Below are 13,059 nucleotides of genomic sequence, written 5' to 3'. Positions count from 1 at the left end.
GAAAGGCTGTAAGCACTGCACAGGAAGCGGTGGCAATGTTCACATACCTGCAGGTGTTTGATTTTGCTGTGGCTGAGGTAAAGCCTGGCGGGGTTGGCGGGAAGGTCTCGCGGCACCTCAAGGATGCTCATTTTCCAGGGCAGGCACTCTAACATTCAACCACTCGACACAAAAGAAATCCCAGCTCTGCCGGATGGCAAAATGCCGAGGTTTATGAGGACCCAGACTTTATATACAGGCAGCACTGGCCGAACTAGGGTTATCATGATGGGGAGGCCTCTAACTGATACAACACAGGGATTTGCCCTGATTAAATGTTGCGAACTGTTACACAGAGCAGGGGGAACCGAGCAATGATTCATGGCCTTTGTATTTGTAGATATTGGAAGGAGTAATTTATTGCCTGGCCGCTAATTTTCAAACACCCTTATTATCTACACTTTCCTGGTTTTCTTAAATATGACACCAGATAAAAGATCTCTTTTATAGGGGGCAATAAAACCTCTGCGTCTTCCTTCACCTTATGTGAAAGCAATTTCTCCATTCCCTATTAGTGTGTGTTTCATTCGTAACGGCTAAAGCTAAAACAGGACACCTTTATTCAATGGCATTATATGTACATTACTAGGCTCGTGGCTTCGTGAAACACTTTTGAGTATAAAATGTAATCGTTAGAGGGTGCGTGGCCTGGAGCGCCAGCGATGAGGCAGCTCCCCTAATGGCCTCCGCATGGGGACCGCAGTGAATGCTGAAAACCTCCAGTTCCAGCTATGATCCAACCCTCTAAAGGCTCGATTCGGGTGGCGGAGGGCTGGAGGCCCTATTGGCAGCGATCCTAGCTCATAACGCAAGCGAGAACCTTGTAAACGTAGTGAGGGTTCTGCCGGTGGTGTCTGCCAGGCAAATCCAAGATGGCGGATCCGTCTTGTTAGCCCAGTTCTTGCGACGTTTCACCAGCTCTCGCTGGCTCCGGGACATCGCTGGGGAGCCTCTGTCTCCTGATATCCTCCTTTGCCCTCCAAAGGAGCCCATCAGCGCCGGCCTGTACTGCTGGGCCTGAGCCGCGGATGCAGCATTGATCGAAGCCCGGCGGGGAGCCCAGCCGGAACCCGCTTTACGCGGGCTGCACCTGTCGGAGGTAGCGCTTTCTCCCCAGCGCTTTTGGCCTTCTCCTGCTCCCCAGGTACCCAACTCCTCTACCATCCACCCCCGGGGGAACGGGTCCCTCCCGAGAACTGGGCTGCTGCCCTTGGGGGGCCCCGACGTCTGCCACCCACCTTACTGAAGCCAGCGGTCTTGCCGGCGAAGCGATTGGCCCCTCCCTGGATGCGGAGGGGATGAGACCGTAGCTGTGGGACTGCTCCTGGGGGGGGGCCCCGGACCACCAGCTGCTCCTTGACCGCAGTGGGAAGCCTCGACGGACAGCAGCAAGCAGCTGTGCCCTAATGCGGCTAATCCACCCCCCAGAGGCTTGGGGAGCAACGGAGGGCTCTCCACAACCTCCACAAGAACCCACTGATTGAGCCCCGAATAATGGGCCCGGAGCAGTGACCCTCTGCCTGCAAGGTAGGAACCATCTGAGGCCTTCTCCCCCGATTTCCTTATCCGAGTGCTGGCAATAGCACCTGCTTCTCCGCTAGTACAACATCTTGGGGTGGCATCCACAACTACGGCTTCCACCTCACATATACCTTGAAGTGCTTGCCCCCACACGCCTCCGGATGGCGGCCTTACCCCAATAGCCAAGGATTGGGAGTGGATCACGAGGAACTTAATCCACTCTTGGAGAAGCGGCCACATCCGGCCCGGAGTGCTCCAGATACAGCCGAGCTCGGCTTGTCCACAGCCCATCACAAGAGCATCCCACCACTGGGGGATGTGGACCGGAACTTTGAGGCCCCCAAGATATTTTTATTTTATTTTATTTTGCATTTTTAAAGCGCTCAAATAGGAAGTTTTTTTGTTGCTTTTTTTTTTGTCTTAGTTGCGTTATTTATAATGCACTTAAACGCCCAGAGGTTTCTAAGCGCGGAGCCGGGGGTCGAACCTGTGTTGCTTTGTGTCATCTTGCTTCCAAGGCGCACACGTTGCTGCTGAGCTATCCTCCCGGAACCCCCCGGGAAGATAGTCCCCCCACTCCCTTCAAGCCCCAATCTACATCCTCCCTGGAATCTTGGACTCTCTAGGAACATCCTGGGCAGTCCTGGCTGACAGCATCTCCTAGTACAGCTTCCTGGGGCGCCCCGGTCCACCTCCTACCATCACTAGAATGGAGAGGATTGTTCCCCCCGCCTTCACTTCAGGAGCTCTCAACAAATGGTGAGTTGAGTGCCAACTACCATCTTAACCTTGGACCCCCTTGAGCCCCTTCCCTCATGCGCTACCCACTAACCTACTGCAGCAAAGGGCCCACAATCGTTAATCGGCCTGGCCACCTCCTGGGGCGCCCCTGCCCACTTCACTCATCTCCTGCCACCAGAGTAAGACAGCAGGGTCCCTTGGCTGGCATCCTGGGACTATCTACTGGTCAACTAGCATCTCACCCATGGCCCAGCACCTGTAACTTTGCACATTCTCTGTGAGAATTGTCTTCCACCCTGGAACCATGGCTAAATCCCTGAAACCCCCCAAATCCGCAGATATTTCCACCACGCTCCTGGAAACGGAGAAGGGGAAGAAAGCAGACCCTCCTAAACCCACGCCTCAAAAAGCACCTGAGGATAAAGGGCCCCTCGCAACCAAAGAGGACCTCCAAGCTTTCAGTCTGACATCAACGCAGAGTTTAGATCCTGCATGCTAGAACTCACCACAAAATTGGAACAAACAGCGCAAAGGGTCAGTGACATCGAACATAGGATGGGGGAATCTGAAGACCTAGCCCAAGAACATTCCAACACATTGGTGGAAGTGCAACAAACAATCCAGACCCTCATGGACAGAACTGAGATCCTCAAATTCAAGCAGGAAGACTTAGAAAACTGCGTCCGCCCCAATAACCTGCATATACGAGGTATTCCCTCCTCTATCTCTGACAAAGCACTGCCCAAATACTTGGGCAATTTTTTCCAATCGTTACTACCAAATCTGGACGACGCTCAGCTCCTGCTTGATCGCACACATAGATTGCGCCCAAGTCGAGGCACGGATTCAGACTCCCCCCCTGATGTGATCACGAGCGTCCACTTTTACACCACCAAAGAAGCCATCTCGGCAATTAGTTGCTCACGCGATGAACTATCATTCCAGGGCTCTCCTCTCTAAATATTTCACAATCTCTCCCCTCTGACCCTATAGAAGCGCAGAGCTCTATGCCCTCTCACTCTCTACCTCCGAGACCAGCAGATCCGCTATTGGTGGTTGTTCCCGACGGCTCTCCAGTTCTCTCATAATGGCACCCCGTGGACCATCAGTCATTTCGACGATGCAGCATCAATCCTGTGCCGGGGCTCCTCAGGGGTCGAAGGGTCCTCCTCCCCCAGCCGGAGATCTCCTGACCCGAGCACCGTCTCCCCTAAACCAAGGCGTGCTCCCTGGACAAGAGTGAAGAAAACCTGCAAACACAAATGATGGCTAAAGTAAAGTGCAGGGAGCACATGGCATCAGAGCCTTGCCTACCCTACCCTGCTGCGGACCCAGCTGGGTCTGCACCTAACCCCAAGGGGGATGTCACTGCTTTATGAAGACCAGTGAAATACCCGAAGAACACATAGGATTGGAACCATGCTTACCAGCGCCTGCTGCATACCCCATGTGGTCCATACCCTCCTCCAGGGCGGATGTCACCACTTTACCCTTGGAGTGAACCTCAACAATGTTGGCTGATGACAGCCTTGGTGGCTAGGGTGGCACAGACAGTTCAAAATCGGTCCCCCTGGTCCTAGTTTGGACCTCCTGTTGCAGGCCTATGTTGGAAGTTTGCATCTCCCGTAGGAGATTATTCAAAAACCCTCAGCCACAGGAGAGCCCAAAGCAGCCAACCCCTCGCAGCTATGGCTGATTTGACTCCCCCCCAAACTCCCTTCCCATGCTCAAGAAGCCTGAAGAGCCAGCCCTGCATTTAAAATTAAAGTTTACCACTCTGAATGTCAGGGGCCTAAACTCCCCTCCGAAGAGGTAATCCATCCTGCAAAGGCTACAAGATGACAGGACCTCAATCGCTTTCCTGCAAGAAACTCACCTAATCCTGGCGGACTTATCCCGCCTACGAAGCAGATTTTTCCCCCTACAATTTCTGGCATCCAATGACACCAAGAAAGGAGACACTGCCATTCCTTTCACAAAAGACCTGAACCCCAGGTCCTAGACTTGCTACGATGCCGGGAGGGTCGCTTTATCGCAATCAAATGTATCATCCTTGGCCAACTCTATACCCTTTTCTCAGTCTACGCCCCAAACGAGCACCAGGAATGGTTCTATCAAGACCTAGAAGCGTCCCTCCTTCCATTCATTGAGGAGCAAGTCGTCATCGGAGGAGACTTTAACGGGGCTCCAGACCCCCTCAAAGATAGATCCCACCCTCCAACATCCCGGGACCTGAAGTTGGCAAAAACCCTGCTCCATCTGTTCTGTATGCTGAATATTGTCGACACCTGGAGAGTGCTGTCTCCGGAAGCGAAAGACTTCACCTTCTACTCGTATGTGCACCGCACCTTCTCTAGAATCGATTTGCTGCTTGCCTACCCCCAGATTTTGGCCTTCACAGATGACGCTACTATTGGCCCCCGGATCCTCTCGGACCATGCCCCGGTCTCACTCATTGTGAGAGCCCACAATTCAGACCCTCCTCCTCGTCACCAGTGGAACTTATACAACCCTATCCTGGGTGACATGGCAGCAAGAGACTCGGTCGCCAGAACCATTAAAAAGTTATTTTCGAAAACCGCGATGAGGACACCTCCCCAGCCAATACCTGGGACGCTATGAAAGCGGTCCTTACAGGGGAATTGATTGCCCAAGGCGCAGCTTCCCACAAACAAAAGCAGGCGACCTGCGCTATTTTGGAAGCAGAAGTCTGTGAAGCCAAGGCCACTCACAAACGAAAGGGCTGGTCCCCAAAATCTTATAGGGCCCTACAGATGGCAAGGAAGAGGCTCGAGGCGCACTATGCCGACACCACAGCAAACTTACTAACCCGAACCAAACAATGGTACTATGTCCATAATGACAAAGCTAACAAGCTTCTGGTAAACAAGCTGGCCAAAGAGAAGAAACGAAACACCATCCTAGGCCTCCGCGACCCACAGCGGGTGGTCCATTATGCAGATCATGAGAAGTTAAGCCTAGCGGCAGCCCACCAGTCAAAGATAATGACGGCAGTCCCAAGGGACCTAAATGAGCAGCAGGCATACATCCAAGAGGCGGCCCTCCCAAGCCTGACTCCTGCGGCGAGAGAAGAACTTGAATCGCCCATCACAAATGAGGAAGTGGAGGCAGCCATAAAAAGCTTGAAACCCAGAGCCCCAGGCCCAGATGGGTTCGGCACCGATTCTATAAACTCTTCCGCCCCCAATTAGTGGCCCCCCTAACTCGTCTCTTCAACTCATTCACGGCTACTGGAACTGTCACTCCAACTATGCAGGAGTCCACCACAGTCCTCATTCTCAAGCCTGGAAAGGATCCCCAAGACAATAGCTCATACAGACCTATCTCTCTATTGAACTTGGACGCCAATATATACTCCAAGATTCTGGCCAATCGCCTATTCTTCCGAGCATTATAGACCCGGACCAAACAGGGTTTATAAACCACAGGTCAACAAAAGACAACATTCGCAGAGCACTAGACCTAATAGAGGTCAGCAACCAGGACTCCCAACAAGTTGCCCTGTTGGCGCTGGATGCAACCAAAGCTTTTGACAAAGTGGACTGGTCTTATCTGCGCCTCACCCTCGAGGCTTTCAGCTTTGGCCCGACCTCCAAGAAAATGGTCCTAGCAAACTACCAAGCCCCTAAGACCCGGCTGAGAGTTAACTGCCGCCTATTAGACCCAATCCCTCTCACTTGCAGAACGAGACAGGGATGCCCACTATGCCCCCTGCTATTTGCCTTGGCCATGGAACCATTGGCCCAGCGAATCCGCCGACACCCTCGGATCAGTGGCCCGCAGATTGGCTCTGCTCAACATAAAATTGCTCTCTACGCAGATGACGCAGATGACGTGTTGTTAACCATCACAAACATCAAAGCTTCCATGAGTGTGGCCCTGACCGAAATCCACGGTTTTGGGAACGTAGCAGGATTCACCATTAATTTCCAAAAATCAATGGCCCTCGGAGTGGGCCTGGGCCGAGGCGAGAGGGAAGCTCTGGAGAAGCAAAGCCCGTTCCAATGGAACACTCAATCTATCCCATACTTGGGGGTTCAGATCCCCCCACCCACCCTACAAAAGTCTACCAGGCAAACTTCCCCCCTCTCTTCGAGGAATTGGACAGGGCCTTACCCGTTGGCAGACACAGGAGATCTCTCTGTTGGGCCGCATCATGAAATGCAAAGTGAACCTCCTCCCCAGGTTCCTCTACGCCTGCTCCTCCCTCCCAACCTTAATCCCCCTTGCCCCCTACAGCGGCTCCAAAGGAAAATGATTGACTTTATCTGGAGGGGCAAGAAGGCGCGGAAACTGGGAGGACTAGGGGTGCCAGACCTCTGCAAATACCAAATAGCAGTGCAGCTGGCCCACTTCCAAGCATGGGGAATCGCCAGAGGACGCCCAAAGTGGGTTGAGATTGAACAATCCCGCCTTGCTCTCCCCCTTCGCTTCTTGCCGTTTATCCCTGCCGCATTACGCCGGAGTTGGCCAGGACTATTGACTTCTATGAAACAATCGATAAGGGCCTGGGAGTGGGCCCGCAGACATGGAGGTATCCCAGGAGACCTGAGTGCTTTCTCCCCAATCTTCCTTAACCCAGCCTTCTCCCCGGGAGCCCATCCAACGAACTTCAGGAATTGGGTAGCAGGAGGCCTCAAATCGCTGGGGCAGCTCTTCGAAAGGGACTCTCCCATCTCTCACCTTCGATCAATGTAAAATGACATTCCATCTATCAGAGACACATAGATTTATCTACGCCCAACTGAGGCACTGGTGCTCCCACCCCCAGACCCGAGCGGCTGCAACACGAGCCCTTACCCCACTAGAACTTACAGTAAATGACCTGCCAGCCAGAGGAAAGACAAGAAGGAGCAGCAGGTAAAAAGGTGCGCGGTAAACAGAGTAAAGACAGAAGGTTTAGAATGCTGTTATTATGCGACACTGTTTTAATAATAACATTTGTGTTAAGAAAAATAAGCATTAGCCTCAATTAACACATCTTTCAGGATCATTCTAGATATACCCATTGTTTGGAAAAGAGCCATCTTTTTTGCAGGTCTGCATAGAATGCATCAGTCTGCTTGAATTAAAACAGCGATGCATCGGGCAGGGACGTCATTTCACCAGAATGCCAGGGGTAGCGGAAGTGACATCACACGACCCTTGACCCCTGGTGACATCACAGGAAGTGATGTCATTTGACCCCACCCCGAAGTGATATCGCGGGATGCGATGGAATGCGACCTTTCACCCTTTGACAAAACAGGAAGTGCATTGTACACAACAAAAATATGGTTACCATATCACTATAATGTGATGTACATTTCATGCAAGAATGGATCGCCATATGTTTCATTAAGATCAGTGTGTATAGGCCCATGTTACAAAATTACTGTGAATGCAAGCAGACGTCCATGACCAAACGATAATGATGTGTAATTATATAGCACTTACGCTTAAACGCTTTATATAGAAGAAATATACACCAAATATCACCCAACCTGTGTTGGCACTCATTTATCGACCTCAGAAGGATGAAAGGTTGTGTTGAGGCATTTAAGAACAGACTAAATCAGTGACTCACCTTCTGAAGTGTGCCTGAAATAAACCTTTGGTGAGTCTAGCAAGTATTGTATAGAATTCCAGAAAGACACATTATTTGGTATTGCTAATCTTTCTTATTTAGGGTCAGTGCTGAAAGTGGCCTTAACAAGAAAGCCAGCCACTCCAGAAGTAAAGAGCCAATTTTTTTTTCTTTTATTTTTCTAGAGGTCGCAAGGGTGACCACAGAGGTCGCAAGGGAGACCTCAGAGGTCGTAGTTGCAAACTCTGGTGACCACTAAATGACGTCCATGGCATCGGGCTCTCATTAATGACTGGATTGCGCTGCTTTGCCATTTCACACACACACACGACACCGAATATGTTTTTTTTTCTGTTTAAAGAACATGTTCTCAATGTACTGCTTTTATTTTTGGAGCCAATTCTAAATTGAATTTAACATTCAACTAAGTTATGGCACGAGGCACTTGAGACATGATGAAAAGTGTTACATAGACGTTAGTCCCTGAAATACAGAGCAGGAAAGCATTTGGTTTGAGGAGCAAAACTGAAATTAAAAGATGTTTGAATTGCCACACTGACATAGACCTGTATTCCAAAAAGCAAGTGCCAATAAACCTGGGGTAGATGACATTAGTTATTTCTAGTTTAAGTTGCATTACTTACGTGCAGAGAATAAAGAAACAACCATCCTCTTCATCAAGACCTTCCAAACCCTTATTGTGATTATAATCCTCTTATTGCAGAGAACCTTGTACCCAAACCCGAGGGCCTGTACTGTACCTGTCCGGGGCTGACTTTCTCAACCTGTTTCAGCACAGCTTTAGTCCTTTCATCTCCCAACCTTCTTCTGCACTTTATCAATGCAAATACCGCTCCTGTGAGTTATGTGCTCCCTGCCTGGATTTACCACTCTCACAGCCACCTTGGCTCCTTGTTCACTCAATTTTCTTTTCTTCAGCTCTCTGAAGATATTTCTGACTGTTTGCAATGGTGTACAAACCATAATAATAATACTAGTACTAATATTATTAACACTAATAATACTACCAATAATAATAATTAGAATGCCAGCATGGTGATGATGATGATATTATTATTAATAATAATAATAATAATAATATTGCTATATTTCTGCGACGGAACCTAGTGAGATGCAAGTGTGTTTTGTGCACCTTTTTGCTAGGGTGCAATACTTGCTCAGACTTCCTTAGCCGTATATGTGTGCCACCTGCTCTTGGCAGATGTATGTTTTGCTATGTGTATGGGTGTATGAATAGACACAAGCTGCACTCCTGGGCATGATGTGTCTGAAACCTATATATATCAAATATGCTTTATATTGCTTATGTATCATATATATTCTGCTTTTTTCAGCCTTTTTTATGTTTGAAAATGTGTGTCTAACACTGCCCATATATGTGAAATATTTATTTTTTGTTTGATTGTTAGGCGCTTATCCTTCTGTTTCAAATCACAATCCAAAACAATAAAATACATAAAAATATTAAACACAGTGCATGTTCAGAACGTGCAAGTGCAGGAGGGAGGGGAATGGGGATATGTGCTGGAGTAGCAACCAGTGAAGTGCAAGCTATGGTAAGTGCAAGTCTCTAGGATGCAAACAAATGCAAATTGCAAACAAATGGTTATACATGCATAGGAAATGTGGCACTCCTCACATTCCACTCACTCCCTTGCACACATTGGGGGTCATTCCGAGTGAGGTGGTAAGGGGTTAACGGCGCCGGTAATGGTGCTGGAGCCGTCAACCCCTTACCGCCCCATTACGTGTCTGCTTGCGGGACCCGCAAAGGAAAAACCAGGTGCCCTTAGCGGGTCCCGCTAGCAGACCAGGGAACTAACAACGGGCCCGGTATTAACGGGTCCATTGTTATTTCCCTCCCCATTCACATTGAGCCCTATGGGGGCTCGAATGGGAATGGGGATGTACCGGGTCCGGGTTCCTCCAATGAGGAATTACCGGGTCCTCCAAGGTTGGAATAGCCCGGTAATTCCTCATTTAAGGAACCCGGACCCGGTACCCGCAAATTGTGGCATGGTTACCTTCAAGGTCGTAATGACCCCCATTGTGTGATGGCAAAAGCTCCCTTAACATATGGGATTTGTTCCTGCATTACTTCCAAACCAACAATCAGGATTGTTAACAGGACATAAGCAGCCTGGATAAGCCAGCTTTGTATTTATTATTTCATAACATCATACCCTTGCATTGCCATGATCCACCTCAAAATCATTTTTGAAACACTGTCAACCACTTTCTGCTCAATTATTATTACTATTGTGGTCACTACGAACTGTGAAGGTTCTACCCCAAACATACTCTCAAAACTTTTGAATGTCTCACAAACATGCCTGCAATTCTTTTACAATAACTGAGAATTGCTGCTCAGCTCTCATTGTGTCTTCATTGTAAAGGGTGCAATTCTAAGATCCTCCTTTCCTTCCTGAATAACAACACCTAAACCATTTTCTCAAGAATCTACATAAAATAGATCAGACGAGGGGTGTGTAGTATGTCCTCATTCTATGAACATTTTTAATGTTTCCTTGTCAGTTTGTGCAATGCTTTGGTCTTCAGTCAGATGCTTGACGAGTTTTCCATAATACTTGATCAGTCCTAAAAAGGATTTAAGTTCCCTTTTACTTTCTTGGAGCAGGTATATTCTTCATTCTGGGACATATTCCCTCTTCTGTGTGGTAATCAACCTTTTCTTGTCTGAATCTTCATTTATGTAAGATGAGTGTGAGACAATCCTTCCTGATGATAATACCCTAACATAAACTTTCATCATGTCCCCTTCATTCTTTCTGCAATCAAAATATTGTCCTGGTAGCAATTCAATTTCACCCCTCAAGCTCAACAAACAATCTAAACACGCTCCTCTGAAAAAGTGTGTGCTGCGATCAACACTAACAGTCCACAATGGAAGAGTGTAATGAGGAGGGAGCAAGACGGCAAATGTTTTGCATAGATGTATTCTTCGTAGGAAAATAGCACTGTGCAACTTCTGGACTGAAGGCCTGGTCACCAACTGCTCAAACTCCCTATAGGAATCCTGGATCCTTAACAATCTACAGACATTTTGTGCAGTAGCACCTTGGAGCATCTCATGTGCTCAATGGAATAACAAATAATAATCTCAGATCCAAATAACCAGACTGTCTCAAAGAATATGGCAGCTCAAATAAAGTAGGGCAATCTGGCAAACAACAAACTGTAGACCACGCACTCACACTTAAGATTTGATTGTACAAAGACTTTATATCTCAATGTGCGTCAGCTATGACATCATCCTATGTGGCAAACAAAAAAACCTAAGGGATTGGACAAGGGAACATGTGTACCTATATGTCATATAATTATTAGTAAAGTTACTGGATGCCCCTTTTCTGGTAGACACGTCTTGAACCACCTCAAATTACGTAAGAAAACACCTAAAATGAATTTAGTTGGACCTCTGTTGGGAGTTGACTTACCACAGACCTCCACCAATGAGGTGAAGGCTGAGTGTCCAAGGCAAAGCAGACATGAGCTTGGCTTTCTAGCGATCCCCACAGCACTTTGGTGGTGCGCCAGCTTCTGGAACAAGACCTGAATGTGTGCCAGTCACACTGCTGCCAGTAGCTCAACATGGTAAGGGACCCCTGAAGGTGTGCACCACCGCCCCCCCCCCTTGCTGAAAGGCAGAGAACAAGGACTGAACTTGTCCCTGAGACCCCAGAGTAGCATCCTGAGAGCCAAGCCAGCCTAGAGGCTTGTGCTCTTCTCATCAAATTGGTCAAACTCTTAGTCAACCAGGTTTACTGGATCTCGAACCAGCAGGACCCTACGGAGCTGCTTGGGCCATTCACAAAGATTTTCGATCTTGGACTGCATGTCCAAACCAGTTTCCTAATGCACCACTCTAGCTGAGTGTGTTGTTGCCTTGGATCAAACTACCTGCTCTTTGTTGCATCTGCTACCACTCATCTGCTGCTCGCCCCAACAGCTTCTTTGCTGCTGATTGTCATTGTCAGTCGAAATTAATCTGGGAATCCTTAAGCCCAGACAATTAGATGTCGCATTGGGCCGCTCGAAAAATACCTTTGCATCCAATCAGCAGCGTCTTCGATGTCTTCTCGACCTTCAAACGTCACCATCTGCAGCACCTCAAGTTCTCCATCAAACCGATCACACAGACAAGTGCATCCAGTCACCAACCTCTTCAAACTCACCATCACATCAACTCTCATGGTCCCCCTGATGTGCTCATCTCCACACATTGCCTTTGAACATCAACAAGCTCTTTTTGACCCCTGTTCGTCACTGCTCTCCATCTAGGACACAGCAACTGCTACACTCGGACAGACCCGAATAGCCTTGTACTGCACAAACAGCATAGGCCCCCCCACTTTTCCATAGTCGAACAGCAAAGAAGCTACTATTGACCCATAACCAGTGGTTGAAGTGTACAAAAAGAAGCCCATCCAGACAATTAAACCAGTTAGTGAGTAGTTCCACCCAAATAATGAATCCACTTCAGTAACCATATTCAACACTCATTCAGATAACATTTGTCTGTTGAAACTGAGTTAGTTAAACACTCATTCAGTGTAGAAACACATTCAAGACACAGTTGTAGCCAATTTTCCTTTAAGGAGTATGTGCATGGACCACACTTCCCAGGATAAGCAAACTCTCCAAAATTGGACAGGCTTATTGGCGATGGCATCACCAGAGTAGAGAATGTTATGAAACAGTTGCGTTTTGGATATAAAGGGATCTTTTATGGTAACTGGGTAGAGGTTATGGCTGGCTTGTGAAAAGGTACAGAGTGGAACAGCGCCAACTCTGGTGTCCTGCTTGTCCCGAGCTGCTTCCTGTTTCACCTTCTTTTCGGGGTGTCTCGTTCATAATGGGTGACAGGGCGCCAGCCTGCCACCTATTATAAATGAGCCAAACAAAGTCAGACCAGTGAAAAAACTCCTGCCTCCCTAAAGCATGCAGATGAGGGAGTGCACCAAGGTTAACAGTGTTGTGCAGATACAAGGCTTCCCCTTTCGTGAAGTAACCTAGGTGTGCATTGCCAAAGAGGCAAGCAGGTCTGGGTTGGTTTGCTTTTCCAGTTTGGTATGTCCCACTGGCCAGACAGGCTGGTGTTCTGTACCCTGTACACCCGCCTAGGTGGT

This window comes from Ambystoma mexicanum, chromosome 1q (genome assembly GCF_040938575.1).
Source record: "Ambystoma mexicanum isolate Mex_15411 chromosome 1q, UKY_AmexF1_1, whole genome shotgun sequence".
NCBI lineage: Eukaryota > Metazoa > Chordata > Amphibia > Caudata > Ambystomatidae > Ambystoma > Ambystoma mexicanum.
The sequence above is the reverse complement of the archived record's forward strand: the minus strand, read 5'-3'. Positions refer to the sequence as shown.